We start from the raw sequence: 14,521 nt of genomic DNA, 5'->3' as shown, positions 1-14,521 counted from the left end.
AGTTTCAACAAAATTTGACAGAGTGAAAGAGGTCTCAAAGACCGTGAAACTTTAGGAGCTTAATTAAAAGCAGCATCTGAGAAAATTAAAAGAAAGAGACTGAAACTAGTGCCTCTGCTGACAAAAAGGAAGGCAATACCTTTCTGCTACACATCTAACTCTGCCCCAGGAGGGATCCAAAAGGACCAAGAGAGACAACAAGCACAACTGCATTGGCCTCATTCATCACTGCTCACAAAACCACTCATTTCTAGATGAGACTCTGCCTGTATATCTGAAGATCTGGCTTCCCATTTTATGGATATTTTCCAATATCCAATATCCAATTGTTGAGAAAAAAAAATTTTATATAAAAAACCAAAACCAAAACCAAAACCAAAAAAAAAGGGTGAGGGTGATATTTTGGGTAAATAACATTCTTATCAAATATTCTTATTTCAAATATCCCAGTGACTCAGAAGCCAAAAAGCCAAGTTGGCCATTCTTTACAGACTTTTATTTTGGTTATTTTCAGTCAGGTCTCAGTTCAATCAGACTGTCCACAACGGTCTTTTGAGATGTGCCACAGTGTAGTTCAACCTTGGGCCTCCTTAATCTAATACAGCAGAATGGTGAAAATAGGCAAGGCCAGATGTTCAAATACTTTTGCTTTGGCAACAAGAGGAGCAAGTGTAGTGAAGAGGTCAAGGGCCAGAAGAAGAGAAATGGAATAAAGGCCACAGCTTTCAGAAGAGAAAAGTGCCACAGCTCAGGAACTGCATGGAAGCAAAATAATGAAGTCAAGGACCTCACATGCTTCTGCTACAGTTGGAAAATGCTTAAGCCTGAAAGTCAGATTTAGATCTGTCATAATAACACTATGCATTTCAGATTGATTGAATTATAACTCACAGGTGCTCCTTTTCCATGCATTTCATCTTTCTTCCCTCCACAATAGGCTTTAAAACCCAGCTCACAAGACAGATGAAAAAGATTGCTTCCTTGCATTCTTCTTAACACCACTAGGTCTCTATCGCATTTATAAACAAGTATTTTAACACGTAACACTCTACAGAGAAAATCCAACTGCTGTCAGTGCAGGCTGTTTTGATGGACCGAGTAAACATGATATTTTGGTGACAGGTAATTTTCATACTCAACTGATTAATTCCAGAACACAGGAACAATGGACTTTTTCAGCTGCTGAATAATGCATGTATGGCATTGCAACTGGTAAGCAGCAGGGTTCCCGGTTACCGATAGAAATTCTCACACCCATGCTATTTTAAATAAGCTATCACTGTTAAAGAAGTCTATTTACGTTATTCATCTCCAACATTTGCACAAACATGTCAACTGGGGAAGTGTGTGGGGGGAGGTAGGAGGGAAAAATGAGGTCATATTCATATACACTTTCTTAGCTGTTTAATTTATATAAGCCTTAAAATTAAGGAAAAAAACTTCCTTCCATGGGAAAGAAAGAACTATGACCACCACCTGCAACCTGGAAAATATGAGCACAATGAAAACTGACCTTAACAGAAGAGAAAAGCCAGGACAAAGATATACACAGAGAGCTGGGCATAGGCTGTTCCAGAGCTTTGTTTGCCAGGGCCATGGAGCAGCCAGGTGGACGAAATCCCTTCTGGCTCCTGTTAGCCACCCCGACCCTTTGGAGCAATCTCTGACAAGCAGGACTCAGGAGGAATCAGACCTGATGGGTTTCCCGGCAGCTCTGCTGCAATGCGTTTGTGTTTGGGATGAGGGACTCCATCCAGCCTGCAGTTAGAGAGATGAGAAAGAGAGGGAAAAGAGAGACAAGTTTCAGTAGTGCTTTGCTCTCTGGCCAGTCCAGGACTTCTCTGCTTGGGTTACGAATGGGTAGATAGCAAAAGGAAAGAATCAGCTCTTAGCTATGAGATCAAGCATCAGATTGACTCTTAAATTAATATATGTTGTGAGTTAGGAGCCTAATTTCTTTGATAGTCAGTGGAGTCCAGGTCAATACAGTTCATGGACTGTAAGGAACATTCAGGTGATCTGTGAAAATCCAGTTTTGGGGGCTCTACATGATATTGATCAGCGGAACAACTCACTTGTCTAAAAAGAGGCATATAGTACCACGTTAGAGGCCTTGGGGTCTCCCATTTGGTTTCTAGCTGCTGCTCCGGAAGGGTGCAGGTTTCCTATAGATTTTGTGAAATGTCTGCCAGCCCCAAGGGTGTATCTCAGATACCTGAGGGCATTTAAAATGACACTAGATGCCTATATTTAGACAACTGCATCACACCCTTGACCTCCATTGACTATAATGGAAGTCTAGACAGCTAGACATCTAAATTTATGTGCCTTAATGTGTGAGCTAAATCCCACCCCAAATGTCAAAGTCTCCTCATTTTCACTAGAGCAGAACACTAGAGGCCAGATTTTCAAGAAAGCAGCTCCTATTTTGGCATCCGTTGAGCTGCCAAACTTTCAAATGGGATCAAGGGCCCTGCTGAGTCCCTCTGAAAGAAATGAGGGCTGACCAGGTGATGCTAACTATATCTGCTCCACTGTCTCCAACACCCCAACTCCTCCATACAAAAGTGGAGGCAAAATAGAGTCTGAAGACAGAGCCACTAACCTGGGAAGGCCCAACACAAGAGTTTGGTGTGTGTACAATGGCTCTGTGCATGCACAACACATGGGACACAACCACACGTGGTCCAAGATATGACACTCAGAAATCCAGTAGATCATCAGTCAAGCAATAACACTTACAAAGATGTGCTAACTGTTCCTTTTCCCAGCATCCTTGTCTCCCAGATTTATTTCCCTCAGTAATAAAGTGCTTTTGGAGCAAGACACAAACTGGTGTATCCCAAGCAGTTAACCTAATACTTGGCTCCCAATTTCCTTTCTTTTATCAGTTGGGATCTGGACCCTGGTGTAGTCGTATTTCCTACCACCTCACATCTAGTGTTTTGTTTGTATTGTAAGTATCTCTGTCATAAAATTCATTCTTTTAAATCATCCTCCCAAATTTTGCTTCTCCTCAGCTGCCTGGGAGAATCTCCTCTCCCTTTTTGGAGCATGCATCTCTGGAAGTTGCTGGGAGGAGACATCCTTCCCTCTTGGGCAGTGGGGCTGTTTTCTCAGAGAGCACAAGACTGGTATATGCATGTTTTTCAGGACATGGCTATTTTACTACATAATAGCCCTATGATTTATGTCCTTATACTGGAAGCTTGAGCCTTAATTTACTTCTTTATTTCATTTCTTTTGGCTTTGCAAATAGAAAAATAGAGAAAAAATCCCTGAATCTTGGCTTTGGGACACCCTGGAGTATATTAATATATGTTGGGGCTGAGGAGCTATTGGAGGAAGGATTTGGAGACCGGGGGCGGCCCCAGCATCACATTGTGCAATGTGTTATTTCAGTCTCTCCGGAGACTTGTAATTGCGTACGTCGGAGGAACTTTAAGGTAACCAATGTACAGAGTAATGGCTGCAGAAGGAGACCAACTGACAGAACACATTGAACCAATTTTCTTCCAGCTTCCCCCAAATTTTCTTTAAAAACCTTCCCCTTCAGTCTGGGGATAAGCATGAGAAACCTGCCTGAGGTTTTCGGAGAAACCAAGAGAGGAGGAGAAGAAATTTCTCCCCTTTGTGGCGCTCTCTTTTCCTTCTGCCCAATCACCACTGAACTTTCTGTTGTACCCACCATGCTAGGTACTAACAGCCAATTTCAAACAGACGTCCTTGCTTGGCAGGGATTTCATTCCAAAAAGATAAAATAAGGGAGTATTATTCTCCTGTTACTGCCATGTTGATAGGCAACTTGGACTCTTAAAAAAATTATTCGCCAGCACTTTTAGCCAGCTTTGTAAAATCTGCAGAACACAAGGAGTTTATTTCTCTCAGGCAAAGTTTTAAAGGAGCTGATTTTGTCTGCACTGATTTTGGTTGCTTGCTGTGAGACGTCTTGAAAGCATGGCTTAGTTTTCAGTAATTTGCCTTCTAATACTCGAACCTAACTTAACCTTGCTCACTTTTTGGAATACCTTATGAGCTCCCACACAGTCTATAATGGGATTTTCCCCATAGCTCCCTGCAGAACACTACTCTGCAGTGATTTGGAGGAGCGAGGAAAGAGGGAGTTGAAGGAGAGAGGAAAAGGAAGCTATTTTGAGCACAAAGCCTCCAGGCAGATGTAGCTTGTGGAACTATCACATTCAGCCCTAGTTATTGGAGCAAATCAATACTAATTATTTTAAGGCTGAGGCCTTATGCTGGGGCTTCTCGGAGTATTCTTGGTGATCTTTTATTGCTTCTTTTGTGAATTTACAGTGTGAGCCTTTATCACAGTGTACAGAACAAGGCTGCTATAAGGCAAAGGAACATCCTGCTCCTTAGTCTCACACTGCTCTCCAGCACCCATGTACAGTCGCTGCCTGCAGGAGGGCCTGCGGATGCCGGGGGAGGACAGATTTCATGCTGTGAGTCCTCTGTGGGTCTGGAGGATCCCAAAGAACTCCTCTCCCTCAAGGAGAGGATTATATTTAGGCCCTTTGCTTTCGGAGACAAGAAGATATCCTCATGGCCCCTTTGAGCAGCCTCAGATGCACGAGGAGCTGAAGGAGCTGGAGATCCACTAACCGAACCCTGGTTCCATCTTGAAGCAAGCAAGAAGACTGCACATTCCTGAATCAGCCACGTTTCCACCCAGGCCAGCACAGCTGACAGCTCATTTCGCCTTCCACGCAGGAGGAACACGCTTCATCCTCCTTGCAGCAGAACCGTCCCTCGGGCACAGCCAAACTCAGAGAAAACAGCTCATGTAGTTATTGACCATAGTAGAAGAGACTGGGAAGCTCTCCAGTGTCCAAACCCTCCCTCCAACCAACTCAACTGTTTACTATGTCTCTGTTGATATTTAAGATTAATTTCAAGCTCATATCTGATGAATAACTACTTAAAACTCTCAGCCCAGCGGCTGCCCAGCCCAAACCCAAGAGCTTTCCCATGATGAAGGCTGATGCTTCACTCCCAGTCCTGTCCAGCGCAGCCTCTATGGTGTTTGGTGCTCCCTTGTCCCAGCAGAGTCACACCACGACACTGATCTGCAGCACCTACCCCACAGTTCTTGCTCCTACCTCCTGCAGCTTCTGCCTCCCTCCTGCTCTCTGCCAGCTCCATCAAGGGAAGCTCAGAAACACTAGTGCTCTGCAGGCCAGTTCCTACAAGGTCCTGCTTTACACGAAAGGAGGGAGTTCAGGCTGCATCCCCATGCCCTGCTTAAGAAATCATGTACAACACAGGAGGCTTTGATGCATGACACAGGTCTGGGAAGGGCAAGGGTAACCAGGAGGTCAACAATAAAAATCAGTGCAATGATATCCACTACCATTTAGTTTCTCCATTTTACAGGAGGGGTTATAATGTTTTTCTCTTATAAAGGCTCTTGCCAGCATTGATTTTTTTTTTTTTTTTGATTTAGTGGCTGAACCAGGAAATATAAAAGATTGTTTCATTTTATCCAAAATGAAATATCTGTTTCATTTAATAAGTTCTTTATTTTTGTGCTTTTCCATAAAAATTAGCTATATTTCCAAACAAAATGCTGATTTGAGAGGTAAAGTTTTGGTTCTGCAAACAGCAAAATGCAAGTTGCAATCTTTTCAAAAATATTTTCCTCTCATATTCAGGGGGCAAAACCAACTTGATACGTGTTACATGATTTTGCCAAATTTTGGTCTAACCAAAAATGATTTGTTTATGACAAATGAATTACTGTCTGAGAACTTGCCTCGTGTAGCTCCATTCTCCACTAGCCCTTTTTTGTCTTTTTAGATTTGAAATTCTTTGGGGAAGAGACTGACTCTCCGTTTGCACAGGAGACAGCACTTTGAAGATAAAAATTGTTATAGCAGTGCTAAGTACTGTGTAGCCTCGGAAGAATGTGTTATCAGCTTACAAAGCCACTTTGAAAAGTAGCATACACTCAAAGGCACTGACATCTGTCTGTAAAAAGAAAAAAAAAAAGTGTAGGTGGGATTTACTGTCTGGTATATAACTTTCTCCCAGACCTTAGCTATATGAAACATACTGCAAGTGAGGCAGAATTTTTCACAGTAACAATTGCTCTTAACAAAACTTGTTTTTAAGGACTCTGTGGCCGTGCCCCGTTGTTGACACCAGCAGAGCCTGTTCTGGTAGCACAGGGACGCTGAAGCTTCCTACAGCCAGATCCAAAGGACTTCCTCAGGTCGCTGCAGTTCAGACCAGCCTCTACAAAGACATGATTCAGCAGATAAAGTTTTATTAACCAACAACGGGTTTTGAGGTGAGTCCACTTCTTGCGATCAATGCTGAGAGTATTTTTTTTTTGTTTTCCCAGTGGGTATCACTACAACAAACTGAGCTGTGTGCACAGAGTTTCAGAACTGGACAAAAAACTACATGAGACCCAACAGTTCTGTATCATCTTTGTAAAGGAAAGTAACTTATGACTTCTCCCTTCCTGGTTAGACTGTCTTTTTAAAAAGTCTTTCAGGCATGTCCGGTGTTTCTTTCATCATGGCTCCCATTTTGCTAGGCTGGCTAGCGTGAGACCAGCACTGATGGAAGAACTGGAAATATTTACCCGTATTTTGGAGGAGTTCCCCCATCCACCCCCGCTGACCATGTCTATGCCACGGCCAATTTTACAGCCCACTTACCCAGCTTGCTTCACCTTCAGGCCAGTGAGCACTAGTTTTCAAATTAGAAAAAACCCCTCCTGCCTGTTTATGCAGAGCAGCAAAAAAAATACTCTCGCAAGGGTGAGCTGAGTAATCCGCACTAACAGCCTGGGCTCCTTGGCCCTGTCCACGTGCATACACGTGACTGCTGCTGTTCATCCGCCTGAGCCTTCGCAGCACAGCACCAGGGCTCCTCTTCTATGGAGATGGCGTGCACAAAAATGCCAAGGCCATCGCAACTCCCAATCCACAACCAAGTTATGTCTGAGGCATGATGAGACCCTGAGCCGCCCAGGGTTGGGAGAGGCTGAGCAGCTGGAAAGTCCCTTGAAGGGCCTGGAAATGCTTTAGTGCCTGTAGGACTGAAGACTGGGTGGTGGATTACCATGAGATCAAAGATCTGGCTGTCCTGGAATCGGTTTCAGTCCTGCCAGCCAATGAATATGGTGCCCTAGGGTGTGAGAGAGGATAACCAGAGGTCCTAGTTCTCATTCACCTGAGTTCAGAAGCAGCTCTCTAAGGTGGGGGACTTGTCCCACCATGGAGAGGAATCCCACTTGGACAAGCCACGTGATCAGTCCACAGGGCAAAGACCTCACAGACCAGATGCCAGGAGGCAAATGTACTCCTCCATTCTCCCATAACATCCAAGGCCCTGATCCTGCAAATTCATCTGCACAGGCAAATCTCTCTTCCCATACTGCTCAGGACCACGTGATGGTCCAACCCTGCAGATCAGCCACAGGACTGGAAGCCACAGGACAGCTTGGGAAGCCATTGTAGCAAAATAGAAAGCTTGTTCCAGAAAAAAAACAGCTTCACCATGACTTTGAACCACTGTCCCACATTTCATGTGAGCAGATAAAGCCTAGCTCTTCTTCTTAGTCTTGAGCTGCTCAGGCATCTGCTAAGGGGGTATTCAGCCTAATTAAACTAGAGGTGCCTTATATAACCTTGGAGAACAGCATCCACACTTAATCGTTCTTTCCCCTGCCCCCAAGGGAACCTGGCCTCCTAATTCAGGTATGTGAATGCCCTCCGAACACATACAGATTTTTTCTCCTCCTCATTCCTATCCAACGGTTGAGCACACCCATAAATAAACACGGTTTCTTTTCACAACAACACTAGCTAGAGAAGGACCCAGTATGTTAGTCACTCTGAAGATGGTCTTTTTTATCAGATCTCTCTGTTACAGATAAAATAAGCTGGGGCAGCCTGGGAATCTGTGCTGAGGCTCTGTTGCAAGCGAAAACATGGACCATCACCTTAAAAATAGGAGCAGGCAACTAGGCAAGCTCTGAACTCACTGGCTACCTTGAATATACAGGGTCATCATGCACCAGCCACTGCTCTTCTTCTGTCATGTGGGCTGCTAGTGGTATCCCTGCAACTGCTAAAGTCTTTAGGTGTGGAGGAGGAGGACAGTTTTTGAAAGGGGACTGTGAGGCAGAGCTTCCTCTGCTAGAACATGCCTAGCTCGCAACAACCCCAGCTGCCTCCCCGCCTCAGAAAGGCTCTCAGGGGAATGGTGCAAATTTACCTATGTAGAACAACGTAGGGAAATTAGCTGTGAAATAAGGACAAACACCATGAGCCATAAGCTCTCAGCTAGAGTGTAAACAGCGGCCAACCTGTTGTTGTTGTTGTTGTTGTTGTTTTAGTTCCAAAGCATCCATAAAGAGCAAACCCATACCCTGGGGCAAGACAAGAGCTGAACTCAAGCCTGTGAAACACCTCATCCTGGTGACGTGTTTTCTGGGGCCAACTCCATTAATATTTTTTTGGTCTCAGAAGAAAGGACTGAGCATTTCCCTCACCTGGTGTTTCTTACCTCTAGGACTTAGTATTTGTTTTCTGTATCTGGAGCAGTCACTTTGCGCGATCCCAGCTCACTCTTAACTCCTCATGTGCCACAGACAATAGAGGCCTTCACAGCCTCTCAGGGTCTCTCCCTTCTCCCTTCTGCTTAACAGGAGCTTTCAGAGCCATCACAGCGTCTGTCTAATGACATTATGTTTTCAGAGCATCACTGCCCACAGATGATTGCTGAACTACCAGCTGCTCTGTTAATCACTTTCTGAACCTACTGCTTTTTTTATTCTTCCCAATAATATGTAATGCTCATGGGGTGCTTCCCAGCTGCAGAACCCAAAGCATCTTACAGGAGGTCAGTAGCAGTACACCACTTTACCAAAGGGAAACTGCAACACAGAGAAGGTGAAAACTCCAACCCACATTGCCAGAATCCAGGCTAATTATAGACAACTGTAGGCCATAATGCTTCCTTTTGTCTGAACATCTCATACTGCTACCCCACAAGGTGACCATGTATTCAAGGTTACCACAGGATGTACCCATGCCCCAGAAGACATTTTCAGGATGTCTTAAATGTTCCAGTTCTCCAGAATATATAGGCACAAATTAGGATTTTTCTGTTTGTTTCAGATCCTGTTGCTGCACTACACTGACTCCATGTGGTACTGGCTGAGGGAAAATTATCCAGGAGAACGAGGGCTCACAGTGATGGACAGTATTTGGAAAAAGAAGCCCAGTGAGCAGTGATGTTAACATCAGACTGGTTTACTTTACTCAAAGTAGTTGTTCATGGCACTTACTGAGCATTTCAAGCTAAATGTATTCAGATATTGAGTTAGCAGGAGGAAAAAAATCACAATTTTGTAAAGTGCACTCAAGCTCCTGTTGGGATGGAAGCTGGGAGTTGTGACACTGAAATGTGATTTAAAGGCTTACTTTTAGCTTGTTTGTCTGTGGAAATACCACTTATGTAATCGCAGCCTGTGTGTTTTTTTCCCAAATAACTTTTGAACCCAGTGGTCACTTTCCACCAAGTATGACAGAGATGAAGTGTTCCCAAAGCTTAGTGGCTCCTCCGAGTTTCATAAAATAACCAAGTAAAAGAGAGAGCCCCAAGTGGAAGGATGGAGACCCCCAGACAATATCAGACTTGAGAGAAGCTAAATGCGCGCGTGCGTGTGCACACACACACACACACACACACACAATCTTTCAGTGCCCCAGCTGATGGGAACTCCTGAATTTGTCCCTGTGCCAGAGAATCCAAACAACAGGCACGAAGGCTGAAAGGGAGGCTGCTTTGATCCTGCCGCGCACTGAATCACTGATCTCCTGTGGAATTTGCCTTTCTAAGGCTGGGACAAAGAAGTCCAATGAATGCGAGGAGGCAGGACAGCAGCAGCAGCGTCCCACTCTTTCTGCTCATGTCCTCCCTCACCCCTTTGCAATTGCCCTTGTCATTTGCTTGCCATGTCCGTACTGCAAACACTGCTTCACTTAACCTATGGCTGCTCTGTGTGGACTGCAAAGCAGACAGCACAGTAGTAACCCCTGAAAGGACAGAGCCTTCCTGCGGTAACACCTCAAGACAAGCTAACAGCATCCCTTGGAGATGCTGATGAAATGTACCCTGCTGAGGCAGGCAATCCCGAGGGCTGCAGGACTGCCAGGGCCCAGAAGTCTGTCACCTGGTTGCAGAGGAGAAGCAGGTCTTCTCCCAGCAGCTGAGGAGAGGGGTGTTACACCAGTCAAGAGGAACTCCTCATCAGTCGCAGCCCCCAGCTTGAACTCCTGTACCCGCCCCTAAAGCATGCTCTGCCCCACAGCTTCAGGAGGTGGAGACGAGCCAGCACTAACCCAGCAACAGAAGCACTTCTAAGCCTGCCACAAATTTACCGCACTGGGAGAGGGAGCACTAAGGAGGCTTAAGCCCTCCTTCTCCCCTTATTTGTATCACTGCATGCTCCAATGTCATGGCAACAGTCACACAGATGTGTCCTGTCCCCCAGTCACGTTGGAACAGCAAGAATTCATGGTGGACCAAAGACATGAGATGCTTTTCTGCTTCCCCTTAGAGCCACCAAGTCAGGAGCTCAAAATAGAGCCATGTTCCACATACCTCCTTTGTCTGTTAAACGCCAGGGTTTGCAAAGCACCAAGCATAATAAACAGACCTGTTCTTACCATGGTATTTTGTGGCAGCCCTAGAAGCCAACCAGGTGAGGACCCGTTACTCTTGGAGCTGTGGAAATCCACCATCAATGGCAGCTTCTGCTGCAAAGCACCTGCAGCCAGCAGTTTATGTGACTCCGTCCCCACCTCTCTGCAGGCCGCCATCTCTCCAGCTGGTGGGCACTGCTGCTCCTAGATTAGGATTCTTAATTTGGAGAGTTTCTTTTGACAATTTTACTACTACAGCACGATGCTCGTGTGCTCATAGGAGCACACTGCGCTTGGAGAGGATGAAATTCAGCTCCTCTAATCACACCCAGTTTCTCTCTCTCTCTTTCATACTTTCTCTTCTTCCTTTCCTGATTCATTTAAATCAGCTACGAAAAATGTCACTGGTTTCCAGGAAAAGCAGGGATCTGGCCAAGGCAAAAGTCAACCCTTTAATTTAAAACAGTTGAGGGGGAGACAATTAGGTGAAGCCGCTCAGCTAATGCACAAACAGTTTGTAATTACAGGAGCAGGCTGGGAAAACAGGACCTACCTAGGGAATGTTCTTATTAAATAAAGCAGAATTCTGTCACCTTCTTAATCATGAAATATTGATGAAACTGTAAGCAGCCCCTCTGAGGTTTTAGCCTTTGCCCTCTCCTTGTGTGTGTGTGTGTGTCCATATAAAGAAGAAGGGGGGGAAAAAAGCCCTTCGAAGCCTAGCCATGTATTTGCAAAATACAAACCACACTGCTCTGTACTGGTGAATTTTGCTGAGGCTGCATGGGCATATGGATTGGGGAAATAAGAATTCTGCACTTGCCACAACTAGGAACTTCTTTTAGACTGGTTGTGAGTAATGGAAAGATGATTAAATAGGGACAAGTAAGAAAGGCCTCATTAAAGGGAGCACTGCCCTGTGAATAAGCAGAGGAAGGGCCAGATTCTGGTGTTCTTGCTCCCCTTGAGCTGCTCCACAGTGTTTTGGAGGCAGCAGAGGGCTGTTGAATGCCAGAAATCCTGGAGTGTCAAATCTTCCCCTGGCATTATAAAGCTATGATTGCAGCTTGGATGCTTCTTTCTGGGTCAAACAACAGCTGGCAATAAAAAACAGACATAGGGACCCGTCCTCACTAGCTAAAAGCCAACCCAGGCAGTGGGAGATTGGAGTATCTGGAGCTCTGAGCATCTACATCCTCCTTTGGGAAGTCTCAGGTCTCCAGAGAAAGTCTCCAGAGAAAACGATGCTCAAGGCATCTCAGCCTGTGAACGCAAGGTGGGTGTATTCAATATTATCAGGTATGCAACTGTGCTTGGAAATCTGAGACTAAGTTGCCTGGTCACACCTAGAGACTGTTGGAACTGGGATGAGAGCCCCAGAGGTCCATGTCTCGCACAGTGCGTGAACCTTCACACTGTCTTTGAGCTGCCAAAGACACATCAGCAGCTCGGTAGAGGAGCAGGTTAGCTCCAGTCAGCTGGCTAGCTGGGAGGCGGGTAACCACTGTTCCCCTAACACCATTTAGCTCATGTCTGGCCACCGCTGATTTCAACCCTGAATTTGTCCAAAGGGCCTCAGCAACAGAAGCCCAGAAAATCCCTGAGGGGGTAGAGCCAGGGACTATGAATAATGGGTGAAACCAGGATGCTCAGGAAAGAAAAAACACAGACAAATTTTCATCCCTTCACACTTCTCTTTGCAGTGGGAAGGGACAGAAACTTTTTTCAAACCAAAATAACCATGTTCAGTTCCACTTCTATGACTCAGCTCTACAGTCCTACCCAAGACAAATAAATGAAGAAAAATGGGAGCTTTTCAGAAGAGAGACATTGGGAACCACAAGTAAGAACTGGGAGACAGTGCATCACCAGTAATGAATCCCCAAAAGCAAACGCTCGCCTGAGCCCGTGAGAGTTTTTATTTCTTCAGAGGGGTGTGGATGAATGGGGCTGGGGAGAGAAGAAATGGAGGGGAACACGGGACTGACCAGCAGGATTAGTCAGGAAAAGAAATCACTATGTGAGGTTGTGGGGACTTTCTCAACAGGAAAGCATTGCAGTTGGGAGGGGAAAGCGCCAGTGAGGGGACTGCAGAGAGGGACTGAGGCCAGAGTGGCTGGAAGGCAGAGGAAGGAAGGATCAAAGCACTGGAGGAGGAAGGAGGACAAAGACGAGGAGGCTGCAATAGCTTAAGGAGGGAGAGATGCATCAAGCAGCAGGGGAGCCTTCCCTCTGCCCGCTCCGGTAATGGGGCCTTTGTTCTGCTCCTTTCATGTTCACGCACATCCCGGTCCATAAGGGCAGCCGACAGGAGCTGAATCAATCACTCGCCGGTCCCAGCGGAGGGCAGGGAGTGATTGATTTGCTCTCCCTGATGGCTGGCTCTGAAAGGACATGCTCTCATTACAGTTAGTTTCTGGGTCCCAGTTTCTTACGCCATTTGGAACCGCCAGTTGGTCTAAATGCTGCAAACCCTCTTGCCTTCGCCACGAGCTCGGATTTGGAGCCTCGGTTTCATTTCAACTGTCTGAGAAGGCTATGAAAAAAAAATCTACATTTAAAAAAAATGTCCCCAAACTTTAAAACTTGCTGCTGAAACTTAAAGCTGAGGCCATGGCCACAGGTGATTTTACTGCTTATCTCATGTGTGAGCATCGCTGGAGCCTGCTCCAAATTCCATGCATGCTCATCACAGTCCCCCAGCCACTGGCCAGCTGCTAGGCATGGCCCTTTGTATTGCTAATCACCCCTAAAAAGGCCTCATTTCCTGCAAGACTGCCCATCACCCAGGGGTGGTTGTGTCTGGGGGCTTGTGCCAGGAGAGCCTGGAGGACAGTGGAGAGGACAGAGAACGGATGCTGGTCACCAGAGTGAGAGATGGAGACCCTCTGACGGAGGCCGAAAGCTGGGAGATGGGGGCAGACGCCTTCTCGATGCACATTCAGGAGCAGAGAGAGGACAGGGAAGGGCAGCCCCAGCCTCAGTCCATGATTTGCTCAGATCCCAATTGCAGGCACCAAGTGGTCAAGCCAGTCCCCCTGAGCTGTGTTTGTGCTGTGCCTTCTGCAGCTGGCCATCCTGGAAGACAAGTAAACAAGGTATACAGCTAGGGGAAAGGATCATCCTTTTCAAAAAGTTTTTCTCTGCTTCAGTGTGTCTTAAGCACCCCACCAATTCTAGTCACCAGTGCAAATGGGTATTACTAACTACCAAGGCCATTACAATGATAGATAAACAGACAGTTTATCAGTAGGTTTTAATTATTCACCATTTTAAATACTCCTCACCTCCATGTACATGTATTCTCCAGACAGACTCTTAGTTTTAAGTAAAACAGCCTGAGCAATTCTATGTTCTCCTTTAAATGTTACTCATGGTGCTGTAATGAATTATGCTGCCCTGTGCTCCGTTGCCTTGCTTGCTAAAGCCCACTTGGTGGGACATAACTCAGCGTGACACAGCATAGCCCCATACAATGGACCAAATGCTGTGAAAAATGCAGCAGCTTACACAAACCTACTTCAAAAAGTTATGCGCAAGCCCAAATCTGCTGCATAACTTGGCTGGAGGAAAGAAAGAATCCCAGAGAGAAAGTGGAAAGTCCTAGAGAGAAGAGTCCCTGGGAGATCTGCTAATGTGAAGAGAGTGCAAGTTCTGGAAAAGCCCAAAGTGCATGCATACCTAGGAACAGCAAAATACAGTAATTGCAGTGAGTTTTTAACCATGTTAGCACCACCAGAAACTGTAACAATTTACTTAGGCCTAGACTCTGTTAGTGCCATCCTCTTGTTGAGCTGGGCCTTACATCTATTTTGCTTCATTTTCTATTTGAGGTG

This window comes from Apteryx mantelli, chromosome 2 (assembly GCF_036417845.1).
Source record: "Apteryx mantelli isolate bAptMan1 chromosome 2, bAptMan1.hap1, whole genome shotgun sequence".
Taxonomy (NCBI): Eukaryota; Metazoa; Chordata; class Aves; order Apterygiformes; family Apterygidae; genus Apteryx; species Apteryx mantelli.
This window is presented reverse-complemented; position numbering follows the sequence as displayed.